The sequence below is a fragment of the Herpailurus yagouaroundi genome, unplaced genomic scaffold, assembly GCF_014898765.1.
Source record: "Herpailurus yagouaroundi ecotype Mexico unplaced genomic scaffold, PumYag 28, whole genome shotgun sequence".
In the NCBI taxonomy this organism is placed as follows: domain Eukaryota; kingdom Metazoa; phylum Chordata; class Mammalia; order Carnivora; family Felidae; genus Herpailurus; species Herpailurus yagouaroundi.
In genome coordinates this window covers 141,491,162-141,512,078 of record NW_024412376.1, presented here as the reverse complement: position 1 = coordinate 141,512,078, position 20,917 = coordinate 141,491,162, and positions in this window count along the sequence as shown.

The following is a 20,917-nucleotide window of genomic DNA, read 5'->3' as shown; positions in this document are numbered from 1 at the left end:
GGGCTGTTTCAACATTTGAAAATCAATTAATGTAATCCATTACATCAACAGGCTACAAAAGAAAAATCACATGATCATACCAACAGAGGCAGAGAAAGCACTTAATAAAATCCCAAAACCGTTCATTATTTAAAAAACTCTCAGTGCACTAGGAATAGATGACAAACTTCCTCATCTTGATAAAGAGTATTTACAAAACATCTACAGATAACATCATAATTAATAGTGACAAAGTCAAAGCTTTCCCACAAAGATCAAGTACAAAGCGAGATGTCCCCTCTCATCACTTCTTTTCAGTGTAGTACTGGAAGCTTCAGCTAATGCAATAAAACAAAGGAAAGAAACAAAAGGCATACTAATTGGGAAGTATAAAATCCAAAAGAAAAGAGAGAAACATTTCTGAAATTAATACGTAATTATAACAAAGTTGCAGGATCTGAAGTTAAGACACGAAAGTCCATCGCTTTTCTATATTCCAGTAAAGAACAGATGTAATTTAAAATTAAAAGCAAACTACAATTTATGTTAGTGCACAAAAATTACATACTTAGGCATAAACCTAACAAAATATGCTCAATATGTAAGCGATAAAAACTATAAAATGCTAATCAATAAAATCAGAGAACTAAATAAACTTAGAGATTTTCCATGTTGTTTATGAAAAGGAAGACTCCATATTGTCAAGATGTCAGTTTTTCCTCACTCAATTTGTAGATTTGATGCAATCCCAGTCAAAATCCCAGAAAGTTATTTTGTGGAGATTTACAAACTGATTCTAAAGTTTATGTGGAAAGGCAAAATACCCAGAATACCAGCACAATATTGAAGGACAAATCAGAGAACTGGCACTACCCAAATTCAAGGTTTACTAACAAGCTAGAGAAATCAAGATAGTGTGATTTTAGCAAAAGAATAGACAAATATTTCAATGTAATATTTGAATAGAGACAAAATAGAGAAACCATAGATAGAGCCCCTTAAATATACTCAACTGATCATTAATAAAGGAGCAAAGGCAACACAATGGAGAAAAGATATTGTCTTCAACAAATGATGCTGGAATAAATGGACATTCATATGCAAAAAAAATGAATTTAGACACAGATTTTATACCTTTCAGACAAATGAACTCAGAAGGGATAGCAGTCCTAAATGTAAAGTGTAAAACCATAAAACTAGAAGATAACATAGAGGAAATTCTAGATGACCTTGGGTATGGCAATGACTTTTTGATACAACACCAAAGGCACAATCCATGTAAGAAATAATTAATACATTGGATTTCGTTAAACAAAACAAACAAAAAGCAACAAACAAACAAAAAAACCTGCTCTGAGAAAGATAATGTCAAGAGAGCCAGAAGATCTGCCACAGACTGGGGAAAATATTTACAAAAGATATATCTAATAAAAATGGCTATCCAGAATAAACAAAAAATTCTTAAAACTAAACAATAGGAAAACAACTTGATTAAAATACAGGTAAAAGACCTTCACAGAACTCAGCAAACCAGGTAATATAGATGACAAATAAGCATATGAAAAGATGCTCCACATATATGTCCATAGGGAAATGAAAATTACACCAACAGTGAGATCCCACTACACGCTTACTAGAATGGCCATAATACGGAACACTCACACCGCCAAGTGCTGGTGAGGGTAAGGAGCAAAGGAACCAAACTTTGGTTCCATTGTAGTGGAACTTCCATTGATAGTGGAAATGAAAAATGGTAAAGCCATTTTGGAAGCCAATTTGGCAGTTCCTTACAAAACTAAACATACTCTTTCCACATGACCCAGCAATTGTCCTTCTTGGTATTTACCAAAGAAGTTGAAAACTTTGTCCATGCAAAGGCCTGTACACTCATGTTTATAGCAGCTGTATTCACAATTGTCATAACTTGGAAGTGAAATCAACATGTCTTTCAGATCATGAATGGTACAACCAGACATTGACATATTACTCTTTGAGAAAAAGGTATGAGTTTTTAAGCCATGAAGAGTCAAGGAGAAACCTTGACATGCATATTCCCATGTACATGTAGTTAATCTGAAAAGTCTGTATACTGTATGATTTCAATTATATGACATTATGGAAGAGGCAAAACTACGGAGACAGTAAAATGATGAGTGGTTGTCAGGGATTAAGGGTGGCAGAACAATGAAGAGGCAGAGCACAGATTTTTAAGGCAGTGAAAATGCTTTGAATAATAACGTAATGATAGATACATGCCATTATATACTTTTTAAAACCCATCGAATGTATACCACCAAGACTGAACTGTAATGCAAACTGTGGATTTTGGATGATTATGAGGTGTCAATGTAGGCTCATCATTTGTATAAATGTACCGCTCTGGTGAGAGATATTACTAATCAGGGAGGCTATGCTGCGGGGGGAGGCAGTGAGTATAGATTCAGGAAATGTCTGAACTTTTCCCTCAATACTGCCGTGAACCTAAAACTGCGCTAGAAAATTTGTCTTAATAAAAGTGTTTTGAATAATCCAATTTATCTGGAATCAGAGGTTAGTAGGGCTTTAATACATTGAAATACAGGGTCATGAACAACAATAACAACAACAAAAACTGAGCTAGTTTCTGGATAAGACTGAAAAGGAAACAGTGAGTTGAGCTTAACGTCAGAGAAAAAGATAAGGTAAAAACTGGGCTTGGGGTATGAAATCCTTGCCACAATCACTCTTGTTTCAGGGTTTGTGTGTTTTAATTTACAAGATACAATGCCCTATGCTTCTGTGTAGCCAATATATTCTATCATCTTCTGTCTGTGATGTTTTCATGTCAACACTGATTCACAATGTTCTTTTTTGTGGATTGCTCAGTGGGTAGCTTATAGAAACTGAAGGTGAGTGTCAGAAGTGATTAACATAGATTCCATTTTTTTGTAAAATAGTGGAATGGCTGGCATGTAAAGGCCGCTGTATTTGTAAAAACGAACAAATATATGTAAACAACTGAACTTAGAAAAAAAAAACATTGTCCACTATTTAGACATTATATTTTGGGAACATATTGATGATGATATGCTTTTTACAGTGTACTTATTATGCCCAAGACTGTACAAACAAGTTTTTTTTTTCTTTTTTAATGTTTATTTATTTTTGTGAGACAGAGAAAAAAAGAGTGAGCAAGGGAGGGGCAGAGAGTGAGACACAGAATCTTTTTTTTTTTTAATTTTTTTTTTTAACGTTTATTTTTGAGACAGTGAGAGACAGAGCATGAACGGGGGAGGGTCAGATAGAGAGAGGGAGACACAGAATCCGAAACAGGCTCCAGGCTCTGAGCGGTCAGCACAGAGCCCGACGCAGGGCCTGAACCCACTGACCGTGAGATCATGACCTGAGCCGAGGTCGGCCACTTAACCGACTGGGCCACCCAGGCGCCCCTAGACACAGAATCTTAAGCAGGTTCCAGGCTCCATGCTGTCAGCACAGAGCCCGACGTGGGGTTTGAGCTCACAAACTGTGATACCATGACCTGAGGTAAAGTTGGGCACTTAACTGACTGAGCCACCCAGGTGCCCGCAAGCAAGTATGTTTGGGAAAAAAAAAAAGACATAAATATTCTTATTTATGTATTCACTTAGTTATCTAAGCCTGGATATTTTTATAACAGAGCCTAATATATGAATAAATGTGTATATTTATAAATTTTGTATATATGTATATATACACATATATGTATAAATATGTATAAATGTATGTATATATGTATATATAGGTATATATGTATATATGTATAATTACATGTATATATGCATAAATTTTGTATTCTTTTTAATAGACACCATTCTGTATGTTAATTCCTAGATTTTCAAACCAAATGTATTAGAATAAAGAAGAGTCTCCAAGTTTTGCTTTAAAATGCATTGTAATAAATTTGTAGGAAAGTGATTTACAAAGTGGGAACAAGAGATATAAACATCAATTAGAATATTTTTTTTTATATTTTTTATTTTTTTTTTTTAATTTTTTTTTTTTCAACGTTTATTCATTTTTGGGACAGAGAGAGACAGAGCATGAACGGGCGAGGGGCAGAGAGAGAGGGAGACACAGAATCGGAAACAGGCTCCAGGCTCTGAGCCATCAGCCCAGAGCCCGACGCGGGGCTCGAACTCACGGACCGTGAGATCGTGACCTGGTTGAAGTCGGACGCTTAACTGACTGCGCCACCCAGGCGCCCCCAATTAGAATATTTTTAATGCAACTGTCTCATCAGAAATTTAGGACATCTAATGTCAGGTATTTATTTAAATAAAGTGGAAGACAATTAATGAGGGACATAGGACATTCAGTTAAAAAGCATAAGAGTATACCAAGGTAGGAGTTATGAATTTAAGGAATATTAATATTTTTCGTGTACTGTTAAATCAGAGAGAATTAAGATTAGAGCAAATTCTATCCTTGTAACTAATCTGGAAATTTTAGAAGTTACTTGTTGATATAAAGTCTGTTAGTGGTTCCTAAAGTAATCATGAGATTACATAAATATGTAGCCTTTGAAGTGAAAGAAAATTTAAAATCCAGTAACAAAATTTAAATTTAAATTGACTGACAGTAATTAAATAATGGGGTGCCTGGGTGGCTCAGTCAGTTAATGTCCTACTCCAGTTTTCGGCTCAGGTCATGTTCTCACAGTTCATGAGTTTGAGCCCCGCGTTGGGTTCTGTGCTGACAGTAGGGAGCATGCTTGGGATTCTCTCTCTCCCCCTCTCTCTGCCCCTCCCCGACTTGCACTGTCTCTCTCTTTTCCAAAATAAATAAACAAGCTTAAAAAATAGTAATGGGATGTTTGTTTTTTCTTCTGATTTTCCTTCTGATTTCAAAATCCTTCTGATTTTCCTTCCTTTGCGTAGATTAATATATCAACTACATATCTTTTATTGCAATATAATTGACATATAACATGGTGTTTTAGGTTAACACATTTATATATTGCAATATGATAGCCACCATAGCATTAGCTAATATTGCCATCACATCAAATAGTTATCATTTACTTTTTGTGGTAAGAACATTTAAGATCTAGTTATTTAGCAACTTGGAATAATGTAGTATTGGGGATTATAATCACAATGCTATCTATTAGATCTCCAGAACTTACTCACCTTCTGTGAATTTTTTTCTTTCACCATTTCCTAAGTTTCCTTATCCCCCAGCCCCTGGTACCCACCATTCTATTCTCTTACTCTATGCATTCAGTTTTTTAAGATTCCGCGTAGACTTTTTCTTTCTTTGATCTATTTCACTTAGTGTAATGCCCTCGAGGTCCATCCATGTTATTGAAAATGGCAGGATTTCCTTTTTTCTCAGGGCTGGAAAAATATCCCATTATATATTTGTATATGTCTACACCATATCTTTTTTTATTCATTTATCTGTTGATGGGCATTAGGCTGTTTCCATATGTGGGTTATTGTGAATAATGCTGCAATAAACATGGGAGTGCAGATATTTTCTTCAATATGCTGTCTTTGTTCCTTGTGAATATGTATCCAGGAGTGGGATTCCTGGATCATGGGTTATTTTCATGTTTCATTTTTTGAGGAAACTTCATAGTGTTGTCACAGTAGCTGAACGAATTTACATTCCCAACAACAGTGTACAAAGATTCCTTTTTCTCTACAGCTTCACCAACACTTATCTCTTGTCTTCTTAGTGATAGTTATTCTAATAGCTGTAGTTTATTTCATCAATGTCTTTGTGGTAGAGATCTTTGATTTCCTTGGTTAAATTTATTTCTAATTATTTTATTGTTTTTTGATTTTGAATTTTTAAATGGGCTAACTTTATTTCCTTTTCAGATATTTTGCTGATGTACAGAAACACAACTGATTTATGTATACTGACTTTATATCCTGCAACCTTAGTGAATTTATTAATTCCAACTTTTTTTTTTTGGTGGAGTCTTTAAGCTTTTCTATATGTAAGATCACACACTCTTCACATAAAGACAATTTTAGTACTCCATTTCTGATTCAGATACCTTCTACTGTGTGTGGAGCGTATCATACACCATGATCAAGTGGGATTTATCCCTGGGATGTAAGGATGTTTCAATATGAACAGAACAATAAACGTGACGTAGTACACTAATAGAATGAACAATAGAAATCATGATCATCTCAGTAGGTACAGAAAATATAACTGACAAAATATCACATCTTCTCATGGTAAAAACCTTCAACAAATTGGATACAGAAGGAACATACATCAACATAATAAAGGCCACATATGACAAATCCACAGCTAACATCATACTCAACAGTAAAAGATTATAAGCTTTTTCTCTAAGATCAGGAGCAAGACAAGGGTGCCCACTCTCACCTTTCTTATCCAGCAGGGTACTGGAAGTCCTAACCCCAGGAATTAGGCAAGATAAAGAAATACTTACCTATTGTGTGATATTCAGCCAAGTCTAAAACAGAAACCATTACTCAAAATTCATCTTTACAATTAATAAGTAAATATATTTGATTAATAAATATATTTGTGTAAATTTAAGGCTTCTGGGGTGCCTGGCTGCACAGTTGGTTAAGTGTCTGACTCTTGATTTCGGTTCAGGTCATGATCTCCTGATTTGTGGGTTCAAGCCCCGCATCAGGTTCACTGTTGAAGGCTCAGAGCCTGCTTGGGATCCTCTTTCTCCCTCTCTCTCTCTGCCCCTCCCCTGTTTATGCTCTCTTTCTCTCTCTCTCTCTCAAAATAAATAAAAACTTAAAAAAAAAGTATACATTACACATATGCATTGTCAAGTATAATTAATATGCTAACTGTAAATAATATCTTTAAATTTCCTGTTTCTAAGTTAGAAATACACTTAATCTGTCCACATTTGAAAGTGAAGATCTAACTTGAATTTTATCTTCAACGAAACTAAAGTTTTCATATATATCTTCTACATATTTGAAAATTAAAATATACTTTAAATCTTTTTAATACCTCTGTAGTCTTATGAGTCTTCATGAGCATAATGAGGAAAACTTACTCAATTTATAGCTAAATATAAGTATCATCATGTTTCTTAAAATAATTTATGAAGTTTATATTGTAATATGAATATAACAAGGCAGTAGTTGCTTGAATAATCCTTGATAACATGATGTAATATTCCCTATCCAGTAAAGTTGAAGAAAAACAAAATTTAGGATAAAAGACCTTTGAGTTGAGATGTCAGAATATTTCTCTACTGGATCTACAGGGAGGCACTAAAGTCAATGATTTAATCTAATAATCAAGCATAGGAAGTAAATAGACTGAGTTTAAGGCACTGGGTCTAGGTTCCATGGAAGTACATGCAGAGTGCCTGGTCATACTTCATGGACATTTGAAACTAGAAGTTGCTTTGGGGGCACCTGGATGGTTCAGTCAGTTCGTTGTCCGACTTTTGATTTCAGTTCAGGTCGGGCTCCGTACTGGTGGCTCAGAGCCTGCTTGAGAGTCTCTCCCTCTGCCTCTCCCCTGCCCACATTCTCTGTCTCTGTCAAAATAGATAAACAAACTTAAAAGAAGAAGAAGAAGAAAAAGAAGAAGAAGAAGAAGAAGAAGAAGAAGAAGAAGAAGAAGAAGTAGTTGTTGCTATTTGTTATTATAAAATCTGGAAGCAGCTTACCTGAGTACATATCCCAGTCTTTTCACTTATTGAGTAACTTTGGGAAAGTTCAATGGCCTTTCTGTGCCTTAGTTTCCTCATCTGTAAGATGACAATAACAGTGCTTCATAAGGTATCTAAATTTAAAAACTTAAAAAAAAAACTTAAAAAATATTTAGCACGCAGTAAATCTTCAGTGGATAGTGATACTAGTTTTACTGCATTATTATTATTGCTATTGCTATTATTATTTAGTAATAGCACCTTCTCATGATTTTCTACATCCAAAAATACCTATCATTTGAAATTAAAGTTTGTCTAATGGTATCAAGATATTTTTTATTGCTAAACTAATAACACCCCAAAACTTTAAGTGTATACCAGAGGCAGGCAAAGTTGTTTCTCCTGATGACTTCATAGCTCTGTAATTGCTTTCCAGAGACACAAGAGTGTGAGCCTTGACCTGTGAATCAAAGCATAAAGTCGTCCTATTTATTCAATCTTTTATCTTAATGACATGAAAGGATCAATCAGGTAGAGGAGTGATTAAAGCTGTTTCTTTCTGTATATTTACCCAGAGGCAAAATCAATGAGCATCTCCAGTTAATAATAAAAAAAAGTGATAAATGAATAAATGATCACATACATTTTGAAGGAAGTATGTCTCTACCTTGAGGTAGTTGTCTGTCAATTATTGATAGACTGATTCCTGTACATGAATATTTTGAAGCATATCCTTAATGCTCCAACTTACAATGCAAACTTTTAAATTTACTTTTGAATAGAAGCTGTCTTTTTGTCTCAACATTATTGGTGTAAAAAATGTCCTAAAGAAAGGCAAGGAGATCAAAGCATATTGAACTTGTAAAACAAAATAGCTCAAAATGCTATCACTGAAAAGTCTCATTACCAAGTCAATCATGTGAAGGAGTGAACTCTACTTCCAAAAAACTCTTTCCTTTTCCCTAGTGTGGGACTGATTTTTAATATAAGCCCAGTGAAATTTTTGCTGTAATCAAAACTAAATGTGATTCATCTCTGCAGGAAAAGATCAGGTACAGTATGGAACAGTAGAAGAAGTGAAAGTGTGTAGTGATAGTTACATAGGGTTCTTCTTTTTCTCTACTTTCATCTATTATAAATTGATTAATTATGTTTTATGTATTACCCTAATAAACAGCAACCTATGCTAAAGATAAAAATATTCCACATATTATATGTTAAAGACAGCAATAAAGTTTATGGGGCGCCTGGGTGGCTCAGTAGGTTGAGTGTCCGACTTCGACTCAGGTCATTATCTCGTTGTCGGGAGTTCGAGCCCTGCGTTGGGCTCTGTGCTGACAGCATAGAGCTGTGTCTCCCTCTCTCTCCTCCACAACCCTGCTTGTGCTCTGTCTCTCTCCGTCTTTCAAAAATGAATAAACATAAAAAAAGTAAAAAATATATAATGAAATAAAATAAAATAAAATAAAAAGTCAAATAAGTTTCCGATCATGATTCACAATACTAACGAATACTTTGAGACCTTGATTTCATTAACAATCAGACCTGAAATATATTATCCTGAAAACACTTTTAAAAACTCATTGTATTAACTTGAGATATTATTTTAGTGTAACATTAATTCATGTCTCATTTTTTCTGGTCCTAATCATTAGAGGAATCTATTGTTATTATCTATATATTATCTAAAATGCTTAAATTGTGTAGCATTGATCGACTTCATTGGGGGAAAATTTAATGATTACCAAGGATACAGCGGAAATGATTAGGCATGTTCCACTACAGGAAATTCACTCCCCAGTGGCTTATGGCAATCCATGATTTTGGAAACTAATTGCGGTTGAAATAGTCTTCAGTATCTGCAAATTCCTTCAAGCCTTTCAGTCATGAGTATGATTAATGCTTAAATCATATACGATTTGCAATTAGGTATTACAATAAAATTTATTGAATATAGCTATTTTTCTTGAGAAAGTAAACATTGAAGTCATTTTTTAAAGATTTCAAAAGAAAATTAATAGATAAAAAGAAAGTGGAACAACAGAGAAATTGAGTGGGGCATTTTGAATGTTTACTCTGATGTTTATCAATCCAAGAAGAGATATCCTCTTGGGATGCAGTATCTTGGTGAGATAAGAAACAAAGATTTAAGACTGAGAGTTTAGACCTAGGGATGTTTTAGTTTCATCCATGAAAGTATATCTCATATGAATAAAAGAAAACAGAGAATAAATCTATCTGGGAGTCCCCACAATGTACAGGCAAAGCAAAGGCTAGATATAAAATTTGGTGATTTGGAGACAAAAATAGGCAATGGGAAAATGGATGTGTCGAATATTAGCAGTGAGAACCAGTCAGATTAGAGAAGCTAGAGAAGATATAGAGGAATCACAGATGATACCAGTTTTTTAGCCATACAACTGGATAGAGAGTGAACAGTTGAGAATCAGTTGAGTTGGAGAAGACATTGGTAGACTGCATTTTGATGGCCGCTTTTTTAGTAGAGATAAACAGTACTTTTTGGACATGGTAATTTGACGATACCTATTAGTGATAAATACAATGAAAAGAATATGGGGAAGAATTTTAGTGACTACTGGAGGAGTGAATGCCAGCAAAGAAGACTGAGAAGGGATAGTGAAATAAGAAAAAAAAATCAAGAATATAGTATCCCAGAAGACAAAGAAAACAGTGATCATGGAAGGAAGGATGGGGATGGTAATCCGTTAAAATATTGCTCAATATTTACAAAAAGGAAGAGGGAGATTTCAGGACAATGAAACTATTCTGTATGATAATATAATGGTTGATACATGTCATTATACATTTGTCCAATCCCCTAGGTTGAACAACACTAAGAGTGAACTCTGCACTGTGGGTGATAAGGCTGTGGCAATGTAGACTGATCAGTTTTAACAAATGGACCACTCTGGTGGGGGGATGGTGTTGATAATGAGGGAGGCTATGCATGCACGGGAGCAGAGAGTATATGGGAAATCTCTGTAACTTCTTTTTTTTTTTTTGTTAAGAATTTTTTAAAGTTTATTTATTTATTTTGAGAGAAAGAATGAAAGGGTAGGGGCAGAGGGAGGGAGAGACAGAATTCCAAGCGGGTTCCAGGTTGTCAGCACAAAGCCAAATGCAGGGCTCAAAGTCATGAACCATGAAATCATGATCTGAGCCGAGGTCAACAGTTGGACACTTAACTGACTGAGCCACACAGACATCCCCAAATCTCTGTAACTTCTGATCTATATTGCTGTAAACCTAAATCTACTAAATTATTTATATATTTGTTTTTGAGAGAGAGAGAGAGAGAGAGAGAGAGAGAGAGAGACTGAGCCATCCAGGCACCCCCCCCAATCTACTCTTTAAAAACGCCTATTAAGAAATGAACACGATACATTGACTTTTAGCCTCAGCATGAAGGTGGTCAGTTGCAACCTTTTTCAGCAAAACTTTGTGGAAGAAATCCTGTTTGGAGTTGACTTAAAGATAGAAGAGGAAAAAGTAAACTGCAAACATGGATTATAAACATATCTTTTTAGAAACACTGTTGTGAGATGGATATAGTTTGGAAGAGTTACCAAGGATGTAACAGGTTGTGTTAGATGTCTTTTGAAAATTAAATGTATTTCTTTGGAATGTGACACTGAATAGAAGCTTTCTATAAGGTAGAGGTGAGTGTATAAGCGGGTTTAAAAATATGAATAGCAAACTTCTACAGAGCCTTTAATGTCTGCCGGATACTACTCCAAATAGGCAGGTCCTCTTACCAGTGTTATGTTTACTGTTCGCTGTTTTGCTGAGAAAGAAATTGAATATAGAAATTGGAGACACTCAAGTTTATACGGCAGAACTGAGAGTAGAAACAGTTTATAATCTGACAAGAACACAAATAAGAAAAGATGGAGAGAGTATCTATTTATTAAATTCAAAGGATTGAGGGGGTCAGAATGAGAGTAGGTGCAGAGAAGTGCATCTGACCAATTGTAGAGGGACATGAGACTAAAGGACACATCTTAAAATCTGCACCATGAAGTAAATTGAAGGTGCCATAGCCAAGCAAGGAGAAAAGATTTTAGAATGATCAGTATAAAGACGGTACTTTGAATTGTAATGGGAATAGGAGCAGAGAGATAAGAAAGGATATATATAGCTAGGGGTGCTTGGGTGGCTCAGTGGCTCAGTTGGAGCCAGTGTCCAACTTCGGCTCAGGTCATAATCTCATGGTTCCTATGTTCGAGCCCTGCATCGGGCTCTGTGCTGATAGCTCACAGCCTGGAAAATGCTTCGGATTCTGTGTCTTCCTCTCTCTCTGACCCTGCCCTGCTCACACTCTGTCTCTGTCTCTGTCTCAAAAAAGTGAGTAAACATTAAACAAAAATAAAAAGGATATAGCTAAAAAAGAGCCGCAAGACTTGAGGACAGTGTTGATAGTTGTTTATGCGTGGATACTTTTAGAGGGTTACTTTCCTTCAAGTTCCTGGCGTGCATTTACCTGAGTAAGACGCGTTCTTTCAAGGTGACTGGCCAGTACACACTGGACTGAAAAATATGAAGCATAGATATGTGAGTGATGCAAGGAAGCTACAAAGTATTGTGGAGCTTCAAAAAAGTGAAGCAGTATATGAAAGCGGAGAAAAGTATTCAATGGAAATACTACCAGTTAAAATGGGCCTTCATTACTGCACGAGGATTTGATCACTAGTGATTAGGAGGAAGTGTATTGTAGATAGAGAAAGCATCTTTAGTACCTCATGAAGCCAATCATTCATCCATTCATTCATTCATGCAATGCATATTCATTGACCTATCAGTGCACAGCACTTTTAAAGTATCGTAAACTGGAGCATGCAAGCAAAATTATAATACCGACATAATTTGCAAGCATTACACAAAGGTCAATACCCTACAAATATCCAAATGATTATTTCAGACTTAAAAATCACATCCTAGAAAAGTCGGTGCAATAATATATAAAGCTAGATTTACACTGAAGAACATATAACAACATATATATAGCACACATAGTAGAAATACATTCATTTTATAAATGTAGTCAATATATCCAATATTTGCATGTATTTCAATACACTTTTTTTCAATACACTTTTAATGTATTCAGTTCCCTGAAAAAAATTGTCTTACCTACCTTATGCTTCTTTACTTATAAATATCATTAATATGTAGTATACTTTTAAAAAGCTAGATTTAACAAAGTATCTATTTACATAATAATCATTTAACATAAACGCATGCTTTTTATTGGGACCCTAGACGTTAAGTCTACTTACTAGATCCTCCCTGATGTTTGAAACTGATTAATTTCAGCTGAGGTTTAGAAGCAAGTTTTTCCAATTATTTTCATTGTATTCAGTGTTTAATGACTTCAGTTTTTTAAATTAGATTGTTTAATAATCCACAAACAAGACTCACACTGCCTTACAGATTTATTTGTTTTCTGGTTTCATTTTACTTAAAACTTTTGTTTTATCGTATTTGACAGCACTTAACAATTAAAGAGACTATATTTTGACCTTGAATTCTTAAGGCAGTTGTGTAAAGTGACTCATCGTTGTTTCTGCGGGGAAGAAGAACTTGTCCTGATTGCTGATTTGCCTTTTATATCATTTGATATTTTAGTATCTTGACATATTTGTGACTAAAAGTAAAAAAAAATGTGCTGATGTGGAGAGATATACAAAAACAAGTTTTTTTTTTCAACGTTTGTTTTTGATCTGAGGAAAAGAAAAGAGGCTGAAGTTTTAAAGGATAAACTTATACCTCCCAGATGTGCTAATTATAAACAAAAAAAAGTAGCTAATTTTCTATTGTTTAAATATTTCCTAACAAGTTCTCAGGACAAATTAATTGATAAAACTTTAAGGATTATTTGGAAAATAAACATTAAGAAAAGGACAACCTCCATACCCAATGAACAAAAGAAATATTTTGTTTGCTTTTCAACAAACTTTCATTTGTAGAATAGTTTTTGATTTATAGAAAAATTCAGAAGCTATTACAGAATGTTCCTGTATACCCTTCACCCCGTATCCCCTTTTATTAACATTTTATAAAATACGGTGCATTCATCACAATTAAGGAACAAATAATGATGCATTATTAATTAAATATGTATTGCCTTTTCAGATTAACTTAGGTTTTACCTGATGTCTTTTTTTCCTTTTGTAAGATCCTATCTAACACACTAATATTTAACAAATATTAAATAAAGTTAATGTAAAATAATATCGGGGCGCCTGGGTGGCTCAGTCGGTTAGGCGTCTGACTTCGGCTCAGGTCACGATTTCGCGGTCCGTGAGTTCGAGCCCCACGTCGGGCTCTGTGCTGACAGCTCAGAGCCTGGAGCCTGTTTCCGATTCTGTGTCTCCCTCTCTCTCTGACCCTCCCCCGTTCATGCTCTGTCTCTCGCTGTCTCAAATAAATAAATAAATAAATAAATATAAATAAATAATATTAATATGCATTAACTTAATCTTTTCCCAAATATTTATGAAGTGCCTACCACATACTAAATCCCATTAGAAAATAAGTGAAAGAATGGTACAAATCTTTCTCGGAAGGAACTGATGCTCATTAACTCATAGGATACATCTAGATGAGATGTTATACAGCATTGAGTCCAATATCCACATTTAGAGACCAGGAAACTAAAGACCAGAGAATTCATGAGAGAACAGAACAAATGTCAGAATCTCCAAATCCTGAACCCTTGCTATAGCAGAAGAAAAAACATGTATTAAAAAATAGCAAAAATAAAAATAAGTAGAAAAGAAACTATGATACAAGGGATAATGTGTATATATCATAAGAAAATACTAATAATGCTATGTATGAATAATTTTTTTTCATGTAAAGTAATTCAAAAGTCACTTCTACATTGTTTTGAAATTATTACTTTAGCACCCAAAGTGATGTCTTTGGTGTTAATAGAGATCAAGAAGGCACTAGAACTTGAAAATGTATTCAGATTAGCTAGTTGTTTAAAGAAATACATCACATTAGCTACCTACTAGAAAATCCTGTTTTTTTGTCTCTAAAGGTTTTTCCCTATACATAGCTCCTGTCAAAATATTTCACATGTAATCACAAAACCTTGGCCAAATATCTCATACCTGTCTTCAATGTTTCCATTCCAAATAGTTTGCTAGCAACACTTATCAAATATTGAATAAGCAATATGCTAGAAAAATTGCAACACCTTCAGTAATCACCTGTTTCAAATAACATGGTCCCAAAATAGCAGTTAGTAGAATATGTGTAATTTTATAACTAGTGTGCTTGGCAGTAATACTAAAATCAACATTTGGCAATAAAGTCATTTCTAGCAATATGTGTTATTTTTATCAAAAACAATACCTTTATTATGTCTGAAGAATTTCTCATAAGCCATGGATTGGGACAGAAAATATGTAAGACTATGGTAGGCACCTTTATATATGGTGCTAATAATTAATTCTCCTCACTCTTGATTAAATACATTGTTCCTAAGTGTTCAACTCCTGAAGTCATTCAGTTCCCTTGGGGAAAGAGAAAATGGCAGAAGGGAACCATGTGTACTAATTCTGTTTCCAGGAAGGCAGCTTTAGAGCCAGATGGATCTTTCTGCCCCCAAGGGCCTTTTCCTTCTTGGGAGAGCTTTCATCACTATTGATTTTTCTTTGAGGAAAAGAAGGCCCCTCTCAAAAATGTGTCCCTGATGCAAAGACCCATCTCTCTGTAGCCACAGTACTTAGGTTCCCAAATTAACACAGAAGAAAATGGAGATTTGTCTGTCTCAGTGGATCCCTTGTGACCATATTGTGACTGTATAGTGTGACTGCACAGTGCATGGATAAAGAAAGTTCTGTTTCAAGAGAGGAAGGAACAACTATGTAAAACAATGACACTAGGTCAGCTAATAAAGGCCAACCAATGTCCTTTGGATTTGTTGACATGGAAAACAACAAAAAGGGCGATTCGATGGCGTGGTGGAGGAGAGTCTATTTGTATTGGGGCTTGGAGGAGACTTGGTAGTGAGAAAACTGACCTCTTGAGTGCAGAATGCTCTGTCAAGAATGCTCTCTCTATTGATAGGGTGAAACCATAAAATGTGTTGTTGTTGTTGTTGTTGTTGTTGTTTTCATTTTGGACATGAGAACACATTTAATTTGCAAAGGAAACACTCCAGTTGATTGTAGGAAATTAAACTGATATTCTGTGATTTACCATAAAAAATGAAGTTCTCTCATATGTTTTTAAATGAATAAATAACTTATCTTACAAGCTAAAGATGATTATTAGCTTTGTTAGCGTATACTGGACCTAGTGACTTGTTTCTAATGAATAAAATATGCCAAGTGAGACATAATATCACTTCCGTAATTACACTACAAAGCTCTGTGATTTCTGCTTGCTAGCTTTCTCTTTGTGGTGACAATGTGTCTTGCCCTTTTCCATACTCTAATGAAGCAAGGGGCCATGTTGTAAATTGCTCTATAGAGTGGTCCATGTGACAGGGAATTGAGGGAGGTTTCGAGACAACAGCTTGTGAGGGACTGACCTCTTAGTTTGAAAACATCGGAGGAGCTAAACGCTGCCCATCGTCAGGAGACTAAGCCAGAAAGAGGATCCAATCTAGCCTTGTGATGACTGCAGTTCACAGATTCATGGTTCACAGAAACTATGAGGTTATAAATGTGTGTTGTATTCTATCCGTAATTTTAGGGGTAATATGTTTCACAATAATAAACAACTAATAAATTGTTCTAATGAAAAACTTATGCTAGTGACAATGTTCATCATGACGTGCCGTGATGAAAACCTTTTTTTCCCTATTATTATTAGCACAGAATCAGTTGCCTTGGTCTATGTCACTCTTTCAAGAATCAGGAAAGGAATGAAGGTATAAAAAACTGAGTTGACAAATACCTTCTTTCCAAGGGGTATTTCCGTTTAAAAAGAAGCAGCTAGGGGCTCCTGGGTGGCTCAGTCGGTTAAGCGGCCGACTTCGGCTTGGGTCATGATCTCGCGGTCCTTGAGTTCGAGCTCTGTGCTGACAGCTCAGAGCCTGGAGCCTGTTTTGGATTCTGTGTCTCCCTCTCTCTGACCCTCCCCTGTTCATGCTCTGTCTCTCTCTGTCTCAAAAATAAACGTTAAAAAATTTTTTAAATATAAAAAAAAAATAAGAAGAAGCTAACAGGAAAAACATTTTAAGTTCGATAAATATCATTAAAATTAAATTGCATTGAAAGCCACCCAATCTTCCTTCCAAGAACCAGCCAGCCAACCTTGATTGTGGAACACAAATGTTCTTTGAATTTTTTCTAAGGAGTAAAATAATTCTTGGAAGATGACAAAGGTTCTCTTCACTATGACAATGCCCATCTGCAAGTTATTTCAAGGTTCTGAATTCTCATCTCAGTGGAAAATTAATTATAAGAATATCTCAGCTTTTAATGGATTTTAAATGATCTAAAAACCTTTTCTGTATTTTTAATATATAATTCTTTTATATTAATAACAGAACAGATATGAGGAATAAACTTTATGAAGCATACAGCACATCAATAACTCTCCGTGTATTTGAAGTCTTATGCTTACATTTTTTAATGTATGCTATGAATAAGATTAATTTTCTCATAAGAAGCATTTGCAATCTAGCTGAAAATACTTAATAGAAATTTGTGTTATTTCTTTAGAATGAATGCTGACTAATTTTCCTATTCTCACTTATTTAGCATAACTCTTTGTTCAAAATTTATCTGAAAGTCATTTTCATAGCAATACTACAAATATTTCCAAGCATACGATGGTGCTTTGTTTGGTAATCTAAATTGCAAAATTGTTCTAATCAGTGGCAGTGTTATATACAAAAGTTCCAAATAAGTTATGAAACACAAGAAAGCATTAAGGAGCATTTACAGTTAATAACAATTTGGTAAAAATGTGTTTTTGTGGGGCGCCTGGGTGGCGCAGTCGGTTAAGCGCCCGACTTCAGCCAGGTCACGATCTCGCGGTCCAGTGAGTTCGAGCCCCGCGTCGGGCTCTGGGCTGATGGCTCAGAGCCTGGAGCCTGTTTCCGATTCTGTGTCTCCCTCTCTCTCTCTGCCCCTCCCCTGTTCATGCTCTGTCTCTCTCTGTCCCAAAAATAAATAAACGTTGAAAAAAAAAATTAAAAAAAAAATGTGTTTTTGTTGGATGTTGCATATCTGCAACATTATATCAACAATAAAAGATTTCACCAAAAGTAGATGAAAATATAATTCAGAGAAATAATTGACTATGCAGTTTGACCATGTACCATCTGTACCTTATTTTTAACATCCAATAAAGTGAGGATAATATAATAATAGCTGTCTCAAAGTATTATTGTAAGGAATAAATGAGTTACTGTAAGTAGAGTGTTTAAAAAGTGCCTGGCACATGTAAGGTGATATAGATATCATCCATTATTATTTTTACCCTTTCTAGCTGTATAATTATGGTAAGGAAAATACAATTGTGTCATTTGGTGCAAATATGCATTCAGACATATTAGCCATGAAAATGATGTAACACATCAAAATGGTACATGCTGATCCATGTACAACTTGTTGTATGGTTAACTTAGAGAGTAAAAAATACATGTATTTTTTTCAACACATAATGATGATAGATAAATAGATTATAGATAGATAGATAGATAGATAGATAGATGATAGATAGATAGATGAAAAATAGATAGAAGGCCTAACATACTCCAGAAAATTGTTGTGATAGAGTAGTGTATAAAAAACAATTAAAAACTCTTCCTCTTTTTGAGCTTATATTGCCATGGAAATGTATACAAAAGATAAGCAAATAAATACCTATAATGTATTCCAGATGATCATAAATGTTAATGGATATAGCAGGAAAGAAAGAAAATGAGGAACCAGCAGTAGGAGAGTGGGAAGGAAGACTACAGTTTTAAAGATTGATCAGCAAAAAGTCTTTGAAGAAGAAACATTTGATCAAAGACAAGGGGGTGAGGAGCAAGCCATGTGGATAAGGAAGAGGGCCCTTCAGACATAAGAAACTGTCCGTGCAAAGGCCCTGAGGTAGAGTGATATCTTGTATATTCCAAGAAATCTTAATAAAATATTTCACATTATAAATATAATTATAATGTGAATATCATGTATATGTATATATAATATATAATTATAATTTCAACCACAGTATCTTTGAAAATCTAATTGCTTTCCATGAGGATAAATTACTATATGCCGTTTCCACTGCTTAGATGAAACTGAGAAGGACTAACAAGTGTCTTCAATCACAACACATAAAAACCATCCGTAAAGGAGATCAGTCCCAGCTGTATCTATCTATTATTTTCTTATTTGGGTTTTATATCAGGTTTTAAAAGCAATATTGATATAGTTATGGGGAACGTCTGGCCATGCAGTTGGAAGACTTAGAGGCAAATCTTATAATCAATGTAAATTTGAGTAACTCTCTTCAGACTTAGAAGCTTTAGGATTTTTTTTTATGCATTGTGATCCTAGTTAACATCGAGAGTTGTGGATGTGATTGAGACTTACATGTGAGAATACTTTGTGAACTGTTAGATGCTATATGAATATTACATGTATATGTGTGTGAACACATGTGTGCTATGTATATGTGTGTGGCACAATTAGATTTTACGGCATCCCAGAAAAATTTCCAGATTGTGCGAGGAAATTATATACTATGGGGTTTAAGAGGCCTGTATCTGTAGCCAGACATCCTGGGCTCAGGTCACATCTCTGTCACTCCCTTTCTAATCTTGGACAGGTTTATCTTCTTAGGGCCTTCATTCCCTCACATGTAAACCACTTTCATTAATAATTTAATTAATACACATATAAAGTATTAGTACAGTTAGACCTTTGGTTGGTGTATGATTTGCACTCTACTACTATTAGCTTTTAGTTTGAACAATTATTAGGTACTTCTCTGCTGTGGTTTGCTCAATTTTTCTCAAATATGGCCCTGTTAGGTTTTTCCGTTCTCTGTACTCTGGACAATATTTGTATACTTCTTCCATTTCCCAGAATGCTGAAAATGTCAGGCATGACATCAAGGCAGAGAGCCCAGAGAAAACAGGTTGTCACATTCTTGCCCCTGGAAACAATCAGGTTTCTGGGATAGGTGACGACTTCCCCTTTGGGTGACATCAGTGGGCAACACATATTACGTTTGCTTGTTTATCACTGGGTTTTCCCTGGTAGGCTATGAGTTCCTTAAGGGCATGAATCTTTTTAAATTTATCAGTGTAAACACAGGGTCCTTTTTAGCTACATGAGAGGAGTCAGAGGATTGAAAAAAAGGAGCCAGGCAGGGGTGAGGAAGAAAAGACTTGGAGGGAGAAGTGGAAATTGCAGAAATTTGCACTCATCTGTGAAGCACTGAAGCGAGAATGAAAAAAAAAAAAAAAAAAAAAATATATATATATATATATATATATTGCTGCAATAATAATTCCCCAAAGGACTGAGGCAGAGTGTGTAAAAAAGACAGTAGGAATTTAAAGGTGCAGTGGTGGTAACATTAATAGTAAGAGTAGAAACAGTTGGTGTCAGTTTAAAAGGATTAATTGTTCCCTAATCTCTGAGGTCATTGGTGGTCCTAATTACACTCAGATGTTTGAAGAAATGGGAGTTTCTTCCTAGTGCTCTAAAAGTCAGCAAGAATATTTAAAATCATGAAAGAAAAATAAAAATTTATTTCTTAGGGAAACTTTGGTGATGTCACCAAATGAAAGAATGTGAAAGGCCATATTTACACTAAGGTATCTGGGATATGTCTATCTATCTATCTATCTATCTATCTATAATCTATCATCTGTCTATATAAATACCTATCTAAATATCTGTGTATGTGTGTATATCTATACACACACACATTATACATAAACAAAACCAACAACAAACCTTCAAGTGAGTTTTGACATTAGGATCACCAAGTTCATCGTACTGGAGTTTCCTTGAAAAAATCTACAGCAATGTAGGTATGGAAATTAATGGTTGACAACATTGGTCAGAAAAACCAGTGATTCTCTTGATTCTCTCAATGATAGATGAAGGAGATAATATGGTTCAAAACTCAAGAGTTAACAGTTTGGTTTGTTTGTTATTCGAAAGCTTGAGGAAGATCATAATGTCAAAATGTCATGACCATGAAGACAAGTTATGTAAGAATAATCTTAGATTTAATGGTATTAGAAGCGTTCCGAGCATTCCCTCAGTTCTGCAAAGATATTAAATAATGTGTCTTGTTAAGTCATACAGG